The 21,340-nt window shown below is 36.5% G+C and overlaps 1 protein-coding gene across 1 annotated transcript in view; it reads right to left on the reverse strand.

Annotated features, from left to right (window-relative positions):
- LOC117403813 (cilia- and flagella-associated protein 299) overlaps window positions 1–21,340 on the reverse strand; it is a 156,034-nt gene that overhangs the window by 129,272 nt on the left and 5,422 nt on the right. The gene's annotated exons all lie outside the window — the stretch shown is intronic.

Consider the following 21,340-nt stretch of genomic DNA (forward strand, 5'->3'; position numbering starts at 1 on the left):
GTTCTCAACAACAGAAACACGAGTAAACAGTAGCTGAATTATGGATGCCAAATTAACATTATTGTTGACAATTAATAAGAAGCACATTGAGCAGTTACAGCTGTTTTGATTTTGTGGTGGATGTATAAACTGTTTCTGTCAAATCCATAATGCTAAGTAATACATAAGAATACATAAGAAAGTTTACAAATGAGAGGAGGCCATTCGGCCCATCTTGCTCGTTTGGTTGTTAGTAGCTTATTGATCCCAGAATCTCATCAAGCAGCTTCTTGAAGGAGATCCCAGGGTGGCAGCTTCAACAACATTACTGGGGAGTTGGTTCCAGCCCCTCACAATTCTCTGTGTATAAAAGTGCCTCCTATTTTCTGTTCTGAATGCCCCTTTATCTAATCTCCATTTGTGACCCCTGGTCCTTGTTTCTTTTTTTAGGTCGAAAAAGTCCCCTAGGTCGACATTGTCAATACCTTTTAGAATTTCAATTCAATTCAATTCTTTTAGCCTGTCTGCATACGACATGCTGCACTCACTCCAGAGCAGCAATATCCTTCTTGTAACGAGGTGACCAGAACTGCACACAATATTCTAGATGAGGTCTACCTAAGGCATTGTAAAGTTTTAACATTACTTCCCTTGATTTAAATTCAACACTTTTCACAATATATCTGAGCATCGTGTTGATCTTTTTGATAGCTTCCCTGCATTGTCTAGATGAAGACATTTCTGAGTCAACATAAACTCCTAGGTCTTTTTCATAGATTCCTTCTTCAATTTCAGTATCTCCCATATGATATTTATAATGGACATTTGTATTACCTGCATGTAGTGCCTTATACTTTTCTCTATTAAATGTCATTTGCCATGTGTCTGCCCAGTTCTGAATGCTGTCTAGAGTATTTTGAATGACCTTTGCTGCTGCAACAGTGTTTGCCACTGCTCCTATTTTTGTGTTGTCTGCAAATTTAACAAGTTTGCTTACTATACCAGAATCTAAATCATTAATTTAGATGGTCCCAAAGCCAGGGTTTTGAGGATCCATCACATTTAGTCTGTAAAACCTCGTGAAAGTATAGAGCTTGGCCCATACTGCAGCATTGCAAATGTCAGTGACAGATGCACCCTGGAACAACGCCCAAGAGGTAGACATACCAGTGACCTTCACAGGAGGGGGCAAGTTGGCTTGTTTATAAGCAATCTTGACTACCTCTGAAATCCAACCAGACAGCCTCTGCTTAGACAGGGCTTTACCGTGGGCCTTAGCTCCATAGCAGATTAACAGCTGTTCAGATTGCCTCCAACTTTTTTTCTGTCAACAGGAAAGGAGGGGGATGGAAAGCTTCCAGCTCCACAGATCGGTTGACGTGGAAGGTAGAAATACATTTGGGCAAGAAAGCAGGGTTCGTACGGAGTGTGACCTTGGTCCTAGAATCCGCGAAAAACAGACAAGCTTTCGCCACAGAAAAGGTTTGCATCTCGCTCAAGCGCTTGGCAGGTGACAGCAAGCAAAATTGCTGTCTTAAAAGACTGATGCTTCAGCTCGGCTGAATGCAGGGGCTCAAAGGGCAGCTTCATGAGTGCCTCAAGAACTACATTAAACTGCCACTTAGTAACCATGTCCTTAAAGGGACGGCGCAGTCTGTGTTATGTCTGTGGTGAAGGGACTATGCGTATTGCTCTGTTCTGCATCAATTTTTTTTTTTATGTCTTCTCTCGGCCTCTCTCAGCCATTGAAAGCTTTTCTCTGCTTTTTCTGGAGAAAAAACGAATAGGGACCTGTGATTGACGTCTTTTTGATGATGTCGGACAGGGTTCAACATTGGACCGGAAAGGACAAATTTTAATGTCAGACATGGTCTGACATAGGACCGCAAAGGGTTATGGGGATTGTGCCTTTGCACAAAATGTCCGACACCAGAGCGCCTAATAGAGACAATATGGTCACCAGAGAGAACTACAATTACCAGAATCCCAGGTGAAGCTACAGGGTGGGGTCAGCATACCTGCACAGGGTGTGGCCGACTCACATAAATAGAGCCCATTTTGGCCAAATCAGAGAGAGAGTTGGAGGAGACACAGCGTGCTGTGTGTGTATTTGAGAGAGAGAGAGAGCGAGCTGAACTTTGCAAATCTTGTAAACATGTGTATGACCTGGACTGTTGGGACTTCCTTGCCAGCTGTAATACCCTGTTTGTGTGAGAACCTGATTCGTGTACCGAGAACAGTATTCCGGCCTGACGACACTTCTAACTAGAAACAGGGAGAAAATAAAGACACAGGTACTGCCCTGTTTGAACAAAACTTATCTTGTGGGTCTCGTGTATTGTATCTCATGCCGATTTGTGTACAAGTTCACCTTTACAGGCAATACTTTGTCACTATATATATATATATATATATATATATACACACACACAAACACATATATATATATACACACACACACACACATATATATATATATATATATACATACATATATATATATATACATATATATATATATATATATATACACACGTACACACACACACAAGTGCACACACTAGCCTAAGCCCAGACTAGGTAGTACTAATACAAGACTACCTGGGCCCAAGGATGAAATGATCCGCAGGGGGAGGTGCAGGCAAGCCGCAGGCCACAAGGTTGCGTATGGACTCACAAAACACACACAAAACCTCTGGAAAAAAGCTTAAATTATACAATCATTCAGCGATTAATTCTGCAAGGAAACATACAATCAAATTATATACATTTAAAAAAAAATACGTAGCTTCCGATAAATCCATTTGAAACGATGAATCTCTCTGCAGCTTGCTCGAATCCGGCTGAAAAAAAAATGCAGCTGTTCGACTGTCATCATGGAGCCTAGTGCCTTACAGGAGGTGCGGCGACTGGCCTGATGACGTTGCCGTCACTGCGTGACAGATTTGGTAAGTCTCAGAATGCTCAGGTAAACAAAGTTAACCCATTATGTGGATACATTTCGTACTTGAAAGGGCACAATAATTGTACTCAAGATGCTCCCATTGAGTCAGCTTCAATTACTAAATAAAGTAACAATCTAGCATCTCAAAAAGCTAGATCAGATGTACTGTAAAATCAGGTCAAACTATTAAGGATTGGACTACAGTACAACACCATTAAAACAAACATATGTTGTCTGTTTAGACTGTAGTTTCACATAGTGTAATAAACAGTGAGCAATCCCCATTGTTTCCATACACTTTGTTTTTTCATCCTTCAAATACAACCTGCAGGCTATTAATTCAGTTTGTTATGTTTTCTTGGTAATATCCGGCTTATCCAATGGAAATTGCTTTCCCTTTGTTATAAAGTGTGCTATGATTCTGCAACATGCCTGGTATCAAAAGAACCACCTTTTTATTGTCAGCCTCATTCACATCACCCCAAAACAGGTAATAAATTTCGCCCCAGGTGAATACATTTGTAAGGAGGGAGTTGCAGTAGTCTAGGCAGGAGAGTACCAGGTAATGCCTCTTTTCCATGAAGACATTAAAGAGTAAGTTGCAGGGTTCTGAAAAATATAGCATCATACATCCCCATGTGTTGCTATAACTGTTTAAATAACACATACCTGTATTTTTTTTGCCCACATTGTCTTGTCAAACAGATAACAGCAATAACGATCCATGATGTGGTACGGAACAGAAAAGCCAGAGCACGTGTTGTTATGTTTTTTTTTTGCTGCAGTAATTTAGAGAACAGATCTCAAAAGTCAGTGCACTAGAGCGGAAACAACCTTTGAAACAGAGTTTAAAGTTGTAAGTGTAAAAAGTTGTCCGGATGTTAACAATGAAAAGAAAAATGACAGGTACATTATTTAAACAGTTGTAGCAACACGTGGGGATATATAACGCTATATTTTTCGGAACCCTGCTACTTACTCTTTAAGGCCTAAATCTGACTAAGTACAAAGAAAATAAAAGTACTGAAAGTGTACGTTTATTTATTTTGTTTCTACCGTCCCCAAGTACTTACTTTTAAAAACAAGTGCTGAAAGTGCTTCACATTTATGTCCACAAACAATTTCTGTTAAATGTGTCAAAACATGGATGTTTTACATTGCAAATATTTGTATTTTTTTAAAAACTGCAAAACATACATAAAAGCATTTAGCATTTTATTCCCGTTTAATGAGCTCTGCTCGTCTCATGTATTTGCACGATAGAGATATAGTATTATACATCTTTCTTTTGACATAATTGCTTACATCCCAATAATGTGGTTAATTTTTAGGGAGCTCCCATTATTCCTGTGGTAGCTGAGCACAGACCATAGTCATGCTTGGCTTGCTACAACCATGAAAGTAAGGAAAGATGCCTATCTTCAAAGGCTTTTAGTCAGCCATCAAAGGCTCTTCTACCTTCCACAGCCCTCAGCAACATACGGAGCACACTTGACAGACCATTCATACTTCCTTTCTTCAGGACACAAATTATTTCCCCAGTTACTGGGATAATGCCGCAAACTACTCCCACCCTGCTTCACAGCATGGGATGCAGTCAGCATGTGTAGCATCTTTTAGCAGACTGCTCTGGCAAAAGAACAAGTTAATGGTAATTATTTTTGGGATTTTTGCCTTTCTGTAAATATTATTATTATTATTATTATTATTATTATTGTAATTTATTTCTTAGCAGACGCTAAGATGACTCAGAATACAAAATATTTTACTTGAAATCTGACTGAATTTTAAACTGTTGTATTTATAGATTTCATGTCAAGTCCCACATGTGTATTTCAGCTGGGCTTGATCAAATATGTTCCATGCCTGATTACTTCTCTCTGAATGCAATTTGCAACTATTACAAATAGGCTGTAAACAGAGAACAGACTTATGGTTTTCTGAGACAACAGCTTTATGCTACAATTAAGGGCGCCCAGATGAGGGTGGGTGAGCATTCTAAAAACATATGGTATAACGTTAATAAGGAACTAGATTGCCATATCTCATCAGTGTGACAAAGCTTCATTACACTGAAATAAAAGGAAGTGGTTTCAGATCAGGGTAATAATGTGTCTTACAAGAACATATTGTTCATACAGAATGCCATGTACTTTTAGATGATCCATATAAATAATACCTAGATTAACTGTTTTTTGCTTGATATTGCCAATTGAAACTACAGTAGTGTATGATAAAAAAAAATATTATGTGTAGACTTGTGACAGGGAGAGAATGAATCTGAGCTGCAAGTCTACCTCTCGACCAGGAAGGGCGCTGGGTAAGGTTGGTGGTACGCCTTGTCCGAGGTGGGTCAAGCCGGTGGAACGAAACTGGAAGTCGGCTATCTTGGGAAAAGGGCGTAGCTGTATGACTGCGGAACAACTCCATTGTGATCAGCTGTGGTGCGGGCAGCGATTGGCTATAGCATGGTGCCACACTGATTACAGGGAGGAGTTCTGCAGTACAAAGGGGACGCAGCTAAGTGAGTACGGCCCCTTATGCTGAATGCTACTGTTCGTGTTCCTCATCGTATTCAACCACTTAAGAGGGGCGTGGTCCATAACCAGAATGAAGGAACATCCCAATAAGAAATACCAGAGAGTATGCATAGCCAATTTAACGGCCAAACACTCCTTCTCGATAACGGAGTAGTTTCTCTCACTAGGTACCATTTTTTTTTACTTAAGTACAGAATGGGGTGTTCTATTGTTTATTGTTGCAGGAGGAGGACTGACAGGAGCTGAAGCTGCAGAGCCAGCACGCACCCAATTCACTTTCCACTGCACACCATCAGCACTGTACTCAGCACTTGGAGCACGGGTGGATTACAGTACTTGAAAACGGTGTTTATTTTGGGACTGCAACCTTGTTTGTGTGCATCCCTTGTACCATTGCTGGTAGAGGGGTCGAAATATAATTAAAAGCCCTTATTTTGAACTGGATTGCATTGACTGGACATTGACTCCTTCCATACACCACTCACCTTCCTGACAAGCCCACAGTAATGTTTTGAGAATCTTTGGCTGAAATGATACTGCACTTAATACCTGTTTTGTTTTTTTCTGTTAAATAAATATGTTTAATAAAACTAAAGTTCTACAATATAAAAAAGGCTTGTTTGTTCTCTATTCTGAAGTGATTTAAAAATGCCCTTAATAACATAGTTATTATATTCAGCGGTACATACAAAGTTCTATTCAAATGATCTGAAAATATCAGCGAAGGCAATGGAATATTTGAAAAGGTTTTTGGTTTACAGTAATCCAAAAACATATGCAATGTAAAAAAAAAAAGACAAGACGCAACTTAAAGTTTTGAAAGTCGATGTTTACCCAGCTGATTTTCATTTAGCATTATACAAGAAATGTAATTCTTTCAAGTAACAGCTGAATTCTGTCCAGCAGATGTTGGTAACAATAACTTCTATTACAATTCATATTCTTAAGTGGTGAAAAAATATTTGTATCAATGTCTTGTACAAACAATTCAAATCATTTACCGGTTTTGTAGACAAGGCAATATGACATATTTTAAAACTTACAACAAATAAAGACTTTTACTGTGTAGTAAAAAAAAAAATAATAATTAGTATTCTACATTTGTTCAAATTACTAGGGCTGTATTCAAAGAATTGGAGGTTTGTTAGCTGGCCAGGAATTTGAAGGGAACTGTAAGTGCAAACTGTTATTGACAGTATAAAAATGGTCATTTCCAATTTTAATTACCCGACTGTATGTGGTTAACCAGTTTTAATTGTCTGGCCTAATACTAGATCAATGTGTTTAGAATTAGCCAGCTCAGAGTTTCTTATTCAAAAATAATTCTTAAGAGTTCATCATGTTTATTCTCCATACTCCATACCACTTAAAAAAGAATATAATTTCCTAAAATGATCAGTTATTACGAATGTTTCTTTAAATGTATTCAAATTATACAGTGTAAGTGGAGGGGCCTGCACCTGCCCATATTATTTTTAACTTGCTCTGTGTATGTCATCAAATAACTTGATTTCATGTTTCCTCAAGCTACCACAAGACTTAGTCCTAAATTGTAATTCAGCATAGTGGTAACTGAAAATCCCACTGGCAATGACAACATGTATTTATTTATAGATAAGCATTATTGAGGAATTGGAGTGCTTCTATAGTAAAATACTGCATATAGGTATTTATTTAAAACTGCAAACAGTTTACACAAGGATTCGTCATACAAATCTTCAGATAGATTCGGTACGTACTGTAGATGATAAACAGGTGGTTCCAATATAAGCGGAATACCGTATTTCTATCTGCTGAGGGTCTACTTTGAGATTCTAATGTAACCTCTTGGGAACCATTGTGTCAAAACACATGCATTGTTTTTTTCACATTTTATGAGTAAAAAAATATCATGATTCCACACTATCTTAGTCAACAGAGTTTCTTCATGGACAGGTTGGTGTAAGGTTTCTAATGTGCCACTATAACGTAATGTCCTTTTAGGGTATCCTGCATAGTTGGATAAAACAGCCTCCGGCAGCTGTACCTGGTTATTGTCACCTGATGAGCAATAAAGAGTAAACTCATGTTTTACTTTGACAGCAAGACATTTATATTGCATTATAATAAAACAGAAAAGTGCACACCTGTAGAGTGTTTTGTTCTCAGAGTAACTCGGCATTGTTAGAAATGGGTCCTGGGTTGAATTGACCAGACTCATTCTTTAAAACAATAACATTTAATGACGGACGGCACCTCGCTCGTCCTGCCAAACATAATACATAATGATAATACAACAAAAACAAAATACAAATCATAATATGCACAGGGGCGCGGAGTACCTCGTCTCAAGCCTGCAAACATTTTTAAACAGTGCCACAGTACAGTATTTATCATCATAAATTCTGGGTTTCAAAGTGGATATGTGCAACTCTCAAATACCTGGGATGTTAAAAGAGGTTCACATTGAACCTCGGAACCGCAGAAGAGGTTCACACTGAACATGAGTACCCCAGGCCTTGTGTTACAGCATTCATCTTCTGCGGGCCATGCTCTATTCGTTAGCCTGCAGATGGAAAGGAGAGCCAGTGGAATCGTTACAGCACAGACTGCTGCCATTTGTATACAAATGTCATGTGTCTCACACTTGCTGAATGAAACCACTGCTAAATAAATAAATTAAAAGGTACACTTGTAAAATGAGTTATAAAATCAGCTTATATGTACTTCTGTAACATGTGCTACACACATCATAAAAACCTAATCTACTGTAGTTTTAAAACATAACGGGGAATTATACTGCTGTTTATTTGAGATACTACTGTCACAGTATCCTACAGAATATCCCAGTAGAGGTGTCATTATCCTCCGGTAGATGTCTTCTAAAACCTAAAAGGACTTTAGAATCTTGAAACTCGATTTAAACAGCGCCAAAAATATCAAGCAGCCTAAGCAATCCAGTCCAAAATATGACCTAAATGCACTTTTTAAAAATGTCTCATATACACACACAAAAAAAAATGTTTATTTTTTATTTTTTATTATAAACAATGTTACCTTATCTGAAAAGGTTTTGGGGCTGTGTTTTGGAATCCTCTTGGTTTCCTGTATCGGTGAAAGGCTCCTCCTGCAAGGCTACCAAAGCAATACTTTCATAGATTTTCTGGAAAGAATTTATAATTACGAAAAAGCACTGAAAGCTAAAGCTATTTCAGCTGAAATAGGATCACAGGACAACAACAGCAAGGTCTAATACATCTCACAGGTATTGTTTAAACGTATATAGATGTGAAACAAGCTCTTTAAATGTCATTGTGGTTAATGTAAAGTAAATGGTATTGACCTTACATTATTGCCTAAATCATTAGGGACGGAAAGTAGTGTACATTTTGACCTTTAAGGGCTTGGAACACATTACCAAACATTGGTTACAATATTTGTAGTAGCTGTTATATAGGCCATGTCAGTATAGTAAACCTTGAGTTGCTAGAATATGACCTTATGGAAGAAAAAAAACTGTACTATTATTATTATTATTATTATTATTATTATTATTATTATTATTATTATTATTATTATAATAATAATAAGTAGTCAATTAAGTTAACTGTAACCAACCATAAAAAAGTATTCAATGGGAACCTAAAGTTGATAGAAAATTAAGAAAAAGGCAAAATCAGCATGAATTCTTGCCAAAACATCCGAGGGTATTTCCTCCAAATATCCTCTGGATCAACATCTGCCTACGTGTCTAGTTTTTAAAGAGTAAAGCTCATTCTCATAACAAAAAGGGATTTAAAAATTATTACAAACAAACAAAAAAATGTTACTTCATGTTTATAAGTTATTGAGCTGAAATGTCCTCTTTTTGGGGGGGTGGGGGGTGGGGTGTTTCACATCTGTTTTTATTTGGTCTTATCACAATTGTTTTATATATTTATAGCTATTAATCAGCTGGGGAATGCTACCACAGTCATTTCACTCTCCCCAATCACAACTCATATCCTAATTTGCTCTTCATTTATATTCATATTTAACAGACAATAGCATGATAAAATGTTCTTTGAGAATGTGCAGTACTACAGTATTTTCTTTTTTTTTTTTTTTTTACAAAAAAGGGTTTTATTGTTTCAAATGCTAACATAATTTTCTTTTACAAACTAGAGCTCCTAAAACCACAGAATTTTTGTCAAAACTTTGAACTTGTGAAATACGGACGGACAGAGCGAGACAGACAAAACCAGGGTCCTTCCAAATACTCTTAGATTCTGAAATTTAACAAGGGGCTCTCTGGATATGTGCACAATGTTAAAATGACATTCTATTCAGAAAGAGAGTTGGTTTTGTTCCAGCATGAGGTTCTTTGGAACTACAACTATTTTATTTAAACTGCCACTGAATTCAGTAACTTGGCAGATAAGTAGACTTGAATTACCAACTCTTGCACTTTTGTTATTTACAGTATAAGCCATCACTGTAAACAGGCATATGTTTCTGCAGTACAGGTTAAATCATAATAAACACATTACAAAATAAATACTTTCTGTGATATTTTAAAGGGTGTTCAAAAATGCATTCATGGATTGGCAAACATAACATCTGCACAAACTTGACCCAGATCTGGATAATAACACGCAGGCCTATCCCTCCACAAAAATATATAGAACTGAAACTTGTATCCCATTTGTTACAACTGATCTATCAACTGGTGGCACACACATCCACACACCCATTTTTGTGCTCCCTCTTTAGGTTTTCTTTCTGCAGGTGTTGTTGGCTTGGCTCAGTCGATCCATCTTTTGGTTTACTCCCTCAACTCTATCACAATGATTCGTAGCCTTAATTTATGAGAATGGAATAGATAAATCCTCACATGTTTGTATGTTACTAAACAGTGGGGTGTTGAATTGAACAAAATGGGGGAGGGTGTGTGGCTGGAATGCATTTTTTTTCGTAGAAGAACACTACTCACCAGCTTATTCACTTTCAAACTACTGCATATGTGAATAATGTTCCTAAATGAAATATGATCCAAACTGTTTTTCAGTTTTAATTTGCAAGAAAATCTCAAACTCATCAAACTCATATACAGCAGTAATGGTTGATTTCCATGTGTAATACTGAATGTCTTACTAAATTTTATGTAGTACAGACAGTAACTTTAAGTCACTCAAAGGTCATGACTACAAGTACTACAGGTATTATATGTACCTTAATAGAAAGAAAAATGAATTTTACTGACAGCAAAAAAATAACAAAAAAAAAATGTTGTATGCAAATATATTAACTAAAGGTGTGTATTTAAGAGGAGAATAACTGTATTGTGGTCTTTCAATGTGGCCCTATTCAACCAATTAAAAAAAAAAAATGTTCTTTATATTTACTATTCATCTTAACAATGCCACAGATGCTATGGCCTTTAAAATAGCTAACCACTCTTAAAACCCAACATTCCAGCAACAAAGTCGAACTGCTGAGCCAGAACGGGTCTCCCAATGAGCTTGGTTCAATTTCCTTTCATTGAAAATGCTTTTTGTGAAGTAGTGTTCTGATAGTAGTATTTTCTATAGCTGGGAGGGACCCAGGTCTAATGATTGTAAATCAGTGGGCCTCTAGGCTACCTCCCTGGAAATACCAGAAACAGATAAGCACATTGTTAATGCACAGTACATCCTTGACACATTTACTATATACAGTGCCTTGAAAAAGTCTTCACACACTTGAACATTTTTCACATTCTGCTGCCTAAAAAATACAATTCAAAATGCATGAAAGTAGGAGTTTGTTTCACACATCTACACTTTCAACGTGAAAGAACAATTATAGAAATATTCAAAAAGTAATTAAAAATAAAAAAACAAAAAGTCTTGATTGCATAAGTCTTCACACCCTTTGTCATAGCAAACCCAAATTAGCTCAGGTCCAACAAATTGCCTTAACAAGGCAAATAATAAGTTAAATAGAGCCCACCTGTGTCCAATCACAGTAGTTCAACTGATTCGAACACTCCTGGATGAAGAATCAAGCTGTTTCTGTTGTATGAAGTGAATTTGAAGCAAATTTCAAAACATGCCGAACAAGGAGCTTCCAAAAGAACTCTGGGATAAAGTTATTGAAAGGTACAGATTGGGGGAAGGCTATAAGAAACTTTCAATGTATTTGAATATCCCTTGGGGCACTGTCAGGTCCATCACTGTAAAGTGGAAACAGTTTGGCACCACCAAGACACTGCCTCGATCACGCCGTCCCTCCAAAGTCAGTAGCCGTGGCTGAAGGAAACTGCTAAGGGAGGTCACTGTGAGGTCTAAGATTACTTTAAAAGAACTACAGAGGTCTCTGGCTGAGATTGGGGAAAATGTTGACTGTTCAACAATTTCAAGAGTACTCCACAAACATGGCCTGTATGGGAGGGTGGCAAGAAGGAAGCCACTGCTGAAAAAAGGCCATATGATGTGCCGCATAGCTTTTGCAAAGAAACACTTAGGGGACACTGCATGCATGTGGGAGAAGGTTTTGTGGTCTGATGAGACCAAAGTGGAACTTTTTGGTCTCAATGCTAAGCGATATGTTTGGCGTAAACCAAACACGGCACATCACCCTGCTAAAACCATCCTTACAGTAAGGCATGGTGGTGGCAGCACTTATCCTAAACGACTCCTACTTTAATGCATTTTGAATTGTATTTTTTAGGCAGTAGAATTTGAAAAATGTTCAAGCATGTGAAGACTTTTCAAGACACACATATATATATATATATATATATATATATATATATATATATATATATATATATATATATATATATATATTAGCTCAAAGAGCCAGCTGCCCAAATCCAAATCTATATTCAAATCCATGATTTATTCTTACATGACGTAATGGTGTTCTATATATTGTGACATAATTTTTACTTCTATCTTTAAATCTGTATTAATTTGAATTAACATTATTTTATATTAACTTATATTTATATTATCATGCAATGCTGACTCTGAGGATTAGCCTTGATTTGGCCTCCCCAGCACATCAGCATGCACAACTTCTGAATACATTTTGTTTATTTATTTATTTAAATGTTATATATTTATTGGAGTTAATTAGTTCATTCAAATTAGCTCAGTTTCTTTATGATGGACACTTGTGTACAAGGATTTTACATCCATGCAAAAGGAAATTGTATTCTCTGGAAGGTTGTGCTTTAGCGATTCAAGTCTTTTTAAAAATGGTGTTGTATCCTTAACATAGCTCGGTAATTCCTCAACGTGTAACTCAAGTTGTTTTTCTGCTATTTTAGCTATTATGTGTGTTGGATTATCAATCGTGCTGACTATCATTTGCACAGGGTTATTTCTTTTCATAGGGTATTATTTAATTCACATTCTACAGATTTCATATAGTCATTTGTGTTCATTTTCACTATTCCCAAACCTTTATCTGCTGGTCTTATACTTATATCATCATCATCATGTAGAACCGAATTCTAGAAAATGCTGGATTGTAGGTGAACATTCTTACAGAGTATAAAAGTGTTAGGCATAGGATGATCGCTGTCATTACCAATAAGTTAATAAGAGAAAAAGTAGAGAGCTATCTGAAGACCTTAGGCAGAAAATGATTTATTGTCATAAAGCTGGAGAACGATACAAGATTTCCAAGCATCTGAGTATCCCCATTTCAACTACTGTTTCTAATATCAAGAAATACAAGACTCATGGTACTGTCACAACACTCCCTCAGTCTGGAAGAAAGAAAGTTTTTTTTACCAAGAACAAGTAGAATAATTGTGAGGAAGGTTAATAACAATCCGAGATTGACTGCAAGTGGGACTGGGATTTCCATTTCAACCATAGGTCAAGTATTGCATGGTGAAGGTCTCAGTGGTTGCAGGCCAAGGAAAAAGCCACTCTTAGGAAAACGTCACAAGGACAATCGCTTAAAGTTTGCAAAATGGCATTTGAATGATGGATATGAGTTCTGGTCAAAGGTTTTGTGGAGTGATGAAACAACAGTCAAGCTTTTTGGTCACACTGATAGTCGTTACGTTTGGAGAAAGTGTGGTGAGGCGTACAAAGAAAAGAACACCATACCTACTGTCAAGTATGGACGTGGTAATATCCTTCTATGGGGCTGTTTTTCCTCTAATGACACAGGAAAGTGCGTTCCAATACATGTTAAAATGGATTCAATACCATACCAAAAGATATTGGCCAATCATCTGAAACCCTCCGCTACAAAACTTGGTTTAAACAGCAACTGGATGTTCCAACACAACAACAAACCAAAGCACACATCAAAATCTACTTCAGAATGGTTAAAGAGGAATAAAATCAAGGTTCTGGAATGGCCTAGTCAAAGTCCCGATCTAAATCCGATTGAGAATCTTTGGTATGAGTTGAAGAAGGCTGTGCACAAGAGAAGTCCTCGGAATTTGAATTGACTAGAACAATTTTGCGTTGAAAAAAAAAAATCACTAAAGAATCATGCCAAAAGCTCACTGACAAATATCCTAATTGTTTAAAAGAGACTATTATTGCTAAAGGTGCCTCAACTAGCTATTAATTTAATTTTCCTTGACAGGATATGAATACTTTTGAATTAGCATTTTCTGAGTTTTGCAAAAACAAATCCTAAAATAAATAATTGTAGACATCTATTTCTTGTAACTTTTTTTCCTCATCCACAAAAGTAAAACTTTTGCTACAAAAGATTTTTCTGATATATATATATTTTTTTTTAAGCCACAATACTAGCTAACTGAAGTCTAATTGCAGGGTTTATGAAACTTAGTTTTATCTTTGTATATGTATGTATACGTAATTTAATCTTTATTGCTCTTTTGAGCATTTCAGTATTAAAATTAAAGCTAAATTTTTGTTACTACCTACGAAAGCTTCCGAAGGAGCCCTCAGTGCTCTTTTGATAAAACTCTGAGCAACTATAAGCAGGCTTTAACCCCAAAGAAACTGTTGTGTTTTTACGTGGGAGGGTACAATCACTCCCTTGTCCATTTGTGCTTAATTGGCAAAACCCTTTCACTACTATGTTGTCAATAAGGGCAAGTTTCTTGCACTGTACAACTATGCAACAACAGGGCAACATCTGATTAGCATTCAGTGCGCTATCTCTACTCCCTTGGTATTTTATTACCACAGGTGCGGGGATTCAGTGATCAGATACACACTGCAGGCGAGGTCAATGTTAACTGAAAACAGCTCTGTTGATACACCTGCACTTATTAAAGGTTTCAGAATGTAGAAAGCTAAAAGAGCCCAAGCACACTGCACAGTGACAGTCCATTGGACAAGGCTGACCTAAGGGGAAAAATAAAAGGTCACACAATGTCTTAGCACAGCACAGCTAGCCTTAGAACCGCTTCCACAACTGCAGGTGTTCAAAGTCATTTATAGCTAGACCTCCACAGAAGTCACACAGTGAACTTTCACTAGTTTCCCACAGCCAGAAAAAACACAACTGTGTACATAAGGGGTGCAACGGTTAGATATATATTCAAATGACATTATTGACCCCTATTTAATGTTTTATTTATCAATGCTATAGTGCTGTTTGTAAATGATAATCCCAGTGCTATCAGATTTTACTTATTATTTGGTGACTGTAAGGGTTTGTATATTCTGTAAAATAATCCTGCATAGGATAATATTTTGTAACACTTTGTTAATATTTTTCATGAGTAACACACAATTGTGTGAATTTCAACTAAAAAGTATGTTATATCATTATCAATAATATCATCTGTTATTGCAAATTCACAGGATGCACAAACTATTTTAGTGTTTCTAGCAGAACTGTAGCATCATCAAGTTATTAGAACATTCATTCATGACGACGTGTATTTATCCCTGCTAAAACAGTTCCAAAATGTAAAATGGTAGGCTGCATAGAAAGCATGTAGCCACATAACATGTACAGTAGCATAACCACTGTAGATTTCTCTCCCAAGCAATGAACAAATTCAAGCTTCCGAATCTCAACGAGACATAGGACAAGAAATTCTTTAAGTAAGTGTTTGAACCTGTAGTGATCTATTTTAAAATGTACTGTACGTGGAAGGGATGGTCAGGAAATGTGGAATTATACATGCTTTGTTAAATTATGTAGAAAAATATGCGTATGCATAACCACAATTCCGCAGGGTGTAATCTGGATTAAGGGAGCAGTGCAATTTTAGCAAACAGAAGGCAGCACCCTTTCATCTTTTCAGTAAGATGCCGTGCACGTGGTTGTTCATTTATATTGTACACCCAGAAGGTTAGGATACTGACATAAACAATACTATTACTGTATATCAAAATAGCAGCACTTAACATCTGCAGTGTGTTTAGCCTTTTTGAATTAACTCATTAGCAGATGTCCATATCCATTACCATGAAAGAAATACAATACTTGAGGTCAAATAAAAACACCCAAAATCACTGAGGGGTACTGTATAATGCATTTGCCAGCCGTTTCTGAATATGCTTTAGTAATGTAGTATTTCCAAAAAGAAAATCATTAGGGCATGCATTGTAGCAAGGCATACTTTATAAAGTCATCAGAAGATAAAAATAGTTAATAAAATAGGTTTGATTCCACATATAGTACTGTACCACATCAACTCCATATGGTTTTAATTGTTCAGTCACACGGCTATAGGCTAAGAAAAATGACCTTGTTTCTTTATTGTGTATACTCAATCTATGTGGCCTCTGACCTACAGCATGTACAACCATTCTATGTGAGAGTAACACACTGTGCAGTCTCATGTGAGTGTATTTAAATGTATGGGCAAGGGCATTTTAATATGGAATGCAGTTAAAGAAGCATTATGTAGGTACATATTGTGAGGCAATATATCGGTTTCCTTTGTAATGGAATACACTAGCAATGCTTATGTTTTTATACTACAACTGCACAATAGAGAGTTTTGTGATTTATTTGATGGGGATAAAATAGTCATCAAGTTTTCAATGTAATCTATTGAATACATCCTGAACTGTAAATGTAGAACTTTTATTCAGTACACATTTTCTAATTTAACACACTGTTATTCTTGATTACTAGTGTCATTATGAGACAGCAGGTGGCATTTAAAATGAATGGCTGAGTTATTTAAGGAGTGTCAATAAATGTTTGCCTTCCGAAAGCTGCAGGTGTTTGCATGTTTTACACAGCAATGGAAAATACAAATTGCAATTTTATACAAAGCTGTCCTTGATGTGAAACTAAAGAAATGTGAGAAAGCTATAGAGAAAGGAGTCCAGAATCAGGCTTTTGTGGATGCTAACATGCCACCCCTAGTAAAGTTCTCACACCTGCAGTACACTTCCAGTCTATAAATAAATCCTTCCTGTGGTGACAGCTACTGTGGTAATTTATAAAACCTTAACTTTTAATGTGTACTATGCAATAGGTATTTTATAGGTATTTGTCTTATTATCATGTTATACTTTCAATGATCAGCAATTGCATACATCACAATTGTTAAGCCATTCTCAAATTAAATACTTACCACAAAAGTTCTCCTTTGCTGATTTGACAGGTAAGGGAGCCCAACTCTGAGCCTTCCTATGGTTTCCTCAATACATTATTTGCTACAGCAATAAACACCAAAACACTTTAAAAACTGTAAAAAAGAGAAATCATAACTCAAAGTCACCAGTAGCTGGTACAGTGGTTTTCTAAGCCCAAATATGAAAAATCCTAAATAAAAAGACACATTTTTATGAAAGACTAGGCCTGTTTTCTGCAGTTTGGTACAGGAATGTTCAAACACGAGATACAGGCATTTAAAGTCAGATTCCATTAAAAACAGACAGTATAGACCTACTGTAGTTGCTGTTAAAATATATAGTAGCACTCTAAATCACTATGTGTTGATTCTGGAAATAGTTTACTTTAATTTGCAACATCAGACTTGTTGTGGTCCCATAATTTCACAAATGAACCCATGATAAGCAATGCACTCACATCTTTAGGCCAAACAAAAAAAAATATGTTTACTAGGGGTGGGAATTTTGAAAACTAAGATATTCGAGTATACCAAGAATAAAAGTTTTGAATACCCGAATACTCAACCTCTAATTACTCATAATAGTGACAGGTCCTTAGAACATATTAGAAGCAACTACACATAGGGACGCATTAGATAAATACATGAATAGCAACAACGAAGAAACATCTAAGGCACCTAATGTATTTGAAATAAAATAATATTTAAACTATAAGTAAGAAATAAGAATACACAGCAGAGGAGTTTTAACTATAAGGAGCAGAACTTTATAAAAAGGACCTTCAAAACTTTCAACTGCATTTTCAACACCCTTTGACGACTCGTATAAAACACACAACACTACTGCTTACTAACAAAGCACAACAAAATGTGTTTGCTCAATAACATCTATTATAAAATCTAACATAAAAATGAGATGTACTGTACCTGTACTTGCTGATTCCACAATATAATAATCATTTTTAAAAAGTCTGATTCCAAAATCAAGCCGATATCAGTACGAGACAAATAACTGTAGTGGCTGATCACTTTTAACTTCCTCCTCTCTTAAAAATACCGTGCCAAGTTTTTTCGGGTGTAGACAGTTAGCGCATTTTTCCATTTGTTTTAGAAATGAATGAATATTCGAAATCAAAGTATTTAAGTAGTAATTTTATTTAGAATACTCGATTACTCGAATATTCAGACTCACCCCTAGTATTTACAGTAACCTGACCAACCCCATTATATAGCTTAACCACCTTCTCCCATTGAGCTACGGTGACCCCAATGTACCCAATGTTGACATCCCATTAAAAACAATGTCAATCTTGATACTTTAACAGGCTTACTTTAAATCTTATTTTTAGCTAAGAACATTTGTGTTATCTTTATGGGAAGCCAGGTGTGAAAACAGTTTTATTTAAATTGTTGTAATAGTTTCACTTTTTAGCATGAATAGCTCCACACACACCTGTTCCTTTTAAATATGGATCTAATGTTGAAACAAAGTAAACAGATTGAGGATATAAAAGTTGGATTCCACCAAAACTTGTTTTGCACTTTGTGTTACTTTTGGGAAGGGTGTATTATTGGGTAAAAGGCCCTATTGGCTTGCCATCAACATCGACACATTCACATATCTTTATTTAACTCTTTACAATATTTTATCAGTTAGGTTATTATTGTCATTATCAATTGTTTACTCTATTTATGTTGCAAGCCATAGCTTGCTGGGAACCACAAATGGTGATTTCATTTTATTCATGTTTTACATGTGAACGCAGACCAAGCCTTTCGCACACAAAAGACAGCATTGCTAGAGCAACTACAGAGAATGCTCTAAATATTAAACTGCACTCAAAGGGGCTGATTTGAGCAGAGTAATACTAATTTAAAACTTAAAACATAAAAATAAACTTTAAATAAAGAACAACCAAGCAATGATGACACTGCACAATGCTACTACAAATCGAGTGAGAGACATAGTATACTGAGCAAGTTATTGTCATTAAAACACCAAGCTAGCTTTTTCAAGTTTAATAAAAGCATGTTACTGGTTATCGTTAATACAACATATACTATATACATTAAATATAATAACAACTAGATATTTTACATTAAAAAAAAAAGTTTACAGAAGTTAAAAGGAAGTTGCCGTATGTCTATTTTCATTCCGTGTATAGGCTATATAGTACACAATCAATCGATTAAACTGTGGGACTTTCTTGTGGTCTTTATTTGGCAAGTCAATGTAGAATAATATAATTTTAGATGTGGAACTAAAATTATACATTTGAATTGGACCCCAGTGGCTCACCTAGTAAAAGCACTGCTGTATGGAGGCCAAGGTGATTCAAGTGATCAAGAGTTTGCTGGTTCAAATCCCTATCGTGTCAAGTTACCAATCTTGACTGAAAATCATAAGAAGCATTGAACTGGCCTTATGACACCCACAGGCTAGAGAAAAAATAGCCTCCAGGATTCAGAAACGTAACAATTTAGCCATTATTCTCGATTATTAAGCAATTCAAACTTTTGATCCTTAAAAATTTGTTTCAGCATTTTGGGTATAAAATACATAGCATGTTTAACGAATCATACTAATATTATTATGCTGAAAAATGCAAATCAGTATCAATAATAAAAATAGTTCTGGTGTATAGTCTATGTGCCGGTGATAAGAGCTCAGCTGTGATCTGAATTTACCTGCTGTATAGCATTTTCTATATTATGCTAGGCAGATAGTTAAGGTAAGTGCAGGTTTAAGGGAAATCCCCCGTTTTCGTGTTTTGTTTTGGTGTCTTTTGGTAGTGCCTGGAACCTGGTTTGCATTTTTATGTGACTGGGCATTTGACAGTAATGTTCCTTGTTTATGGAACTCCCCTGCTACTTCAAATTCTCAAGCTTACTTGAATTACTGTAGCATCCCTGTATAGGAAATTTGCTGCACCTATTATGACTGATATCTTATAAATTTAAGCTGGCACCTTTTCAGTGTTATGGAAACTCTGTGGGTAAAATCTAATGGCACCTTTACCTTTGACATGTGATCTAAGATGGCCTCCATATTAGCTGTAACAGGGGGATTTGTTACGTGTGTCAAACGGTCTTTTCAAATGGCCTTGGCTGGGCAATGCCTTCACGAACACTGTCTTGGAGTGGAAGATTTTCGCGTAGTTAGTTCTCCCCATGGAGCGGATGCTCTCCTCCTCGATGTCAACACAGCAAGCTTTCACTCAGCGCCCGTCTGCATGACTATGGCCATGCAGTAGCCTCGAGCTGTAGCGCAGACATTTTTTGAGCTGCACGCAGGATCCCCGGGCACGTCCCCCAGCCAATCAGGACTCCTGATCAACTCAGCACCGGGGTGAGCCTACCTGCTCAATTAGTTGCCCAACAACACGTCTCCTGTTGCGCGTTCCAGCTGCTTCAATAAAGGCACACATGCACTCAAGAACCAGTGACAGGGTACTCCCTGTCACAGGGTTATATGACTTTTTGGTTTGATAAAGACTTAACGGTTTGAGATACAGTATTGGCTTCATACTCAGTACACAGGGATTTCTGTGATTTCCTAGGCAAGTTCCGTGGGTGTTGTGCAAGAAAAATAAACTCTTTCCTACCATTTTCTTTGCAAATCTGCCGCCGCTAGTTTCAAAGCCTTGTGTCTTAGAAACCATTTAAGGTAGTAACTTCATATTTGCAGTTATATAAACTCCCCTAAAGGTATTGCTGACCATTAAGTTGATCTCTCACCTAATATGGCGGCCATATTGAGGTCATGTGACTATTGCATAAAAACAGTAGACTGGTAAACAGCTGTGTTCTTTGATTTTATTACTTCAGTTCCTGTGACACGGAATGTTTATAGTTGGTGCACTGTTGTATTCTATGATTCTCTCAATAAAATTTCATTACAGGTGGTGTCCAGTGAACATTATCTGTTTCAATACCACATTGTTTTTAATCTCTGGATATATCAATGATACAATCTTTTTAATATTTAACTTTTACTTCATGTTTACAAACCATTTGATCTGATATGACATGCCCCTTAGATTATGTTTCTGGGGAGACTTGGATTTCTTCACAAAAACTACTATTTCTAGTTTTTAACTTTTTCTAATAATGAAGCGACCGTACTCTATGTTTTTCAATACCCTTTTAACCTACAATTGTACAATGCTGTGTAACGTATTTTCATTAATGGCGCTATAGTAAATGTTTTTTGAATGCTGTTATAACTTGTACTGTGTAACTGAGTGAGAGATGGGTGTCTCTCCATTTGTAGCAAGGTCATTACATGTAAAAAAAGTGCTAAATGTCACTGTGAAAACAGACTTTCTACATTTTGTACTTAGGCAGCTGAGTCTTACATCCAAGGTGTGAGGTTTAACAGCTTTGCGG

This window comes from Acipenser ruthenus, chromosome 2, assembly GCF_902713425.1.
Source record: "Acipenser ruthenus chromosome 2, fAciRut3.2 maternal haplotype, whole genome shotgun sequence".
In the NCBI taxonomy this organism is placed as follows: Eukaryota; Metazoa; Chordata; class Actinopteri; order Acipenseriformes; family Acipenseridae; genus Acipenser; species Acipenser ruthenus.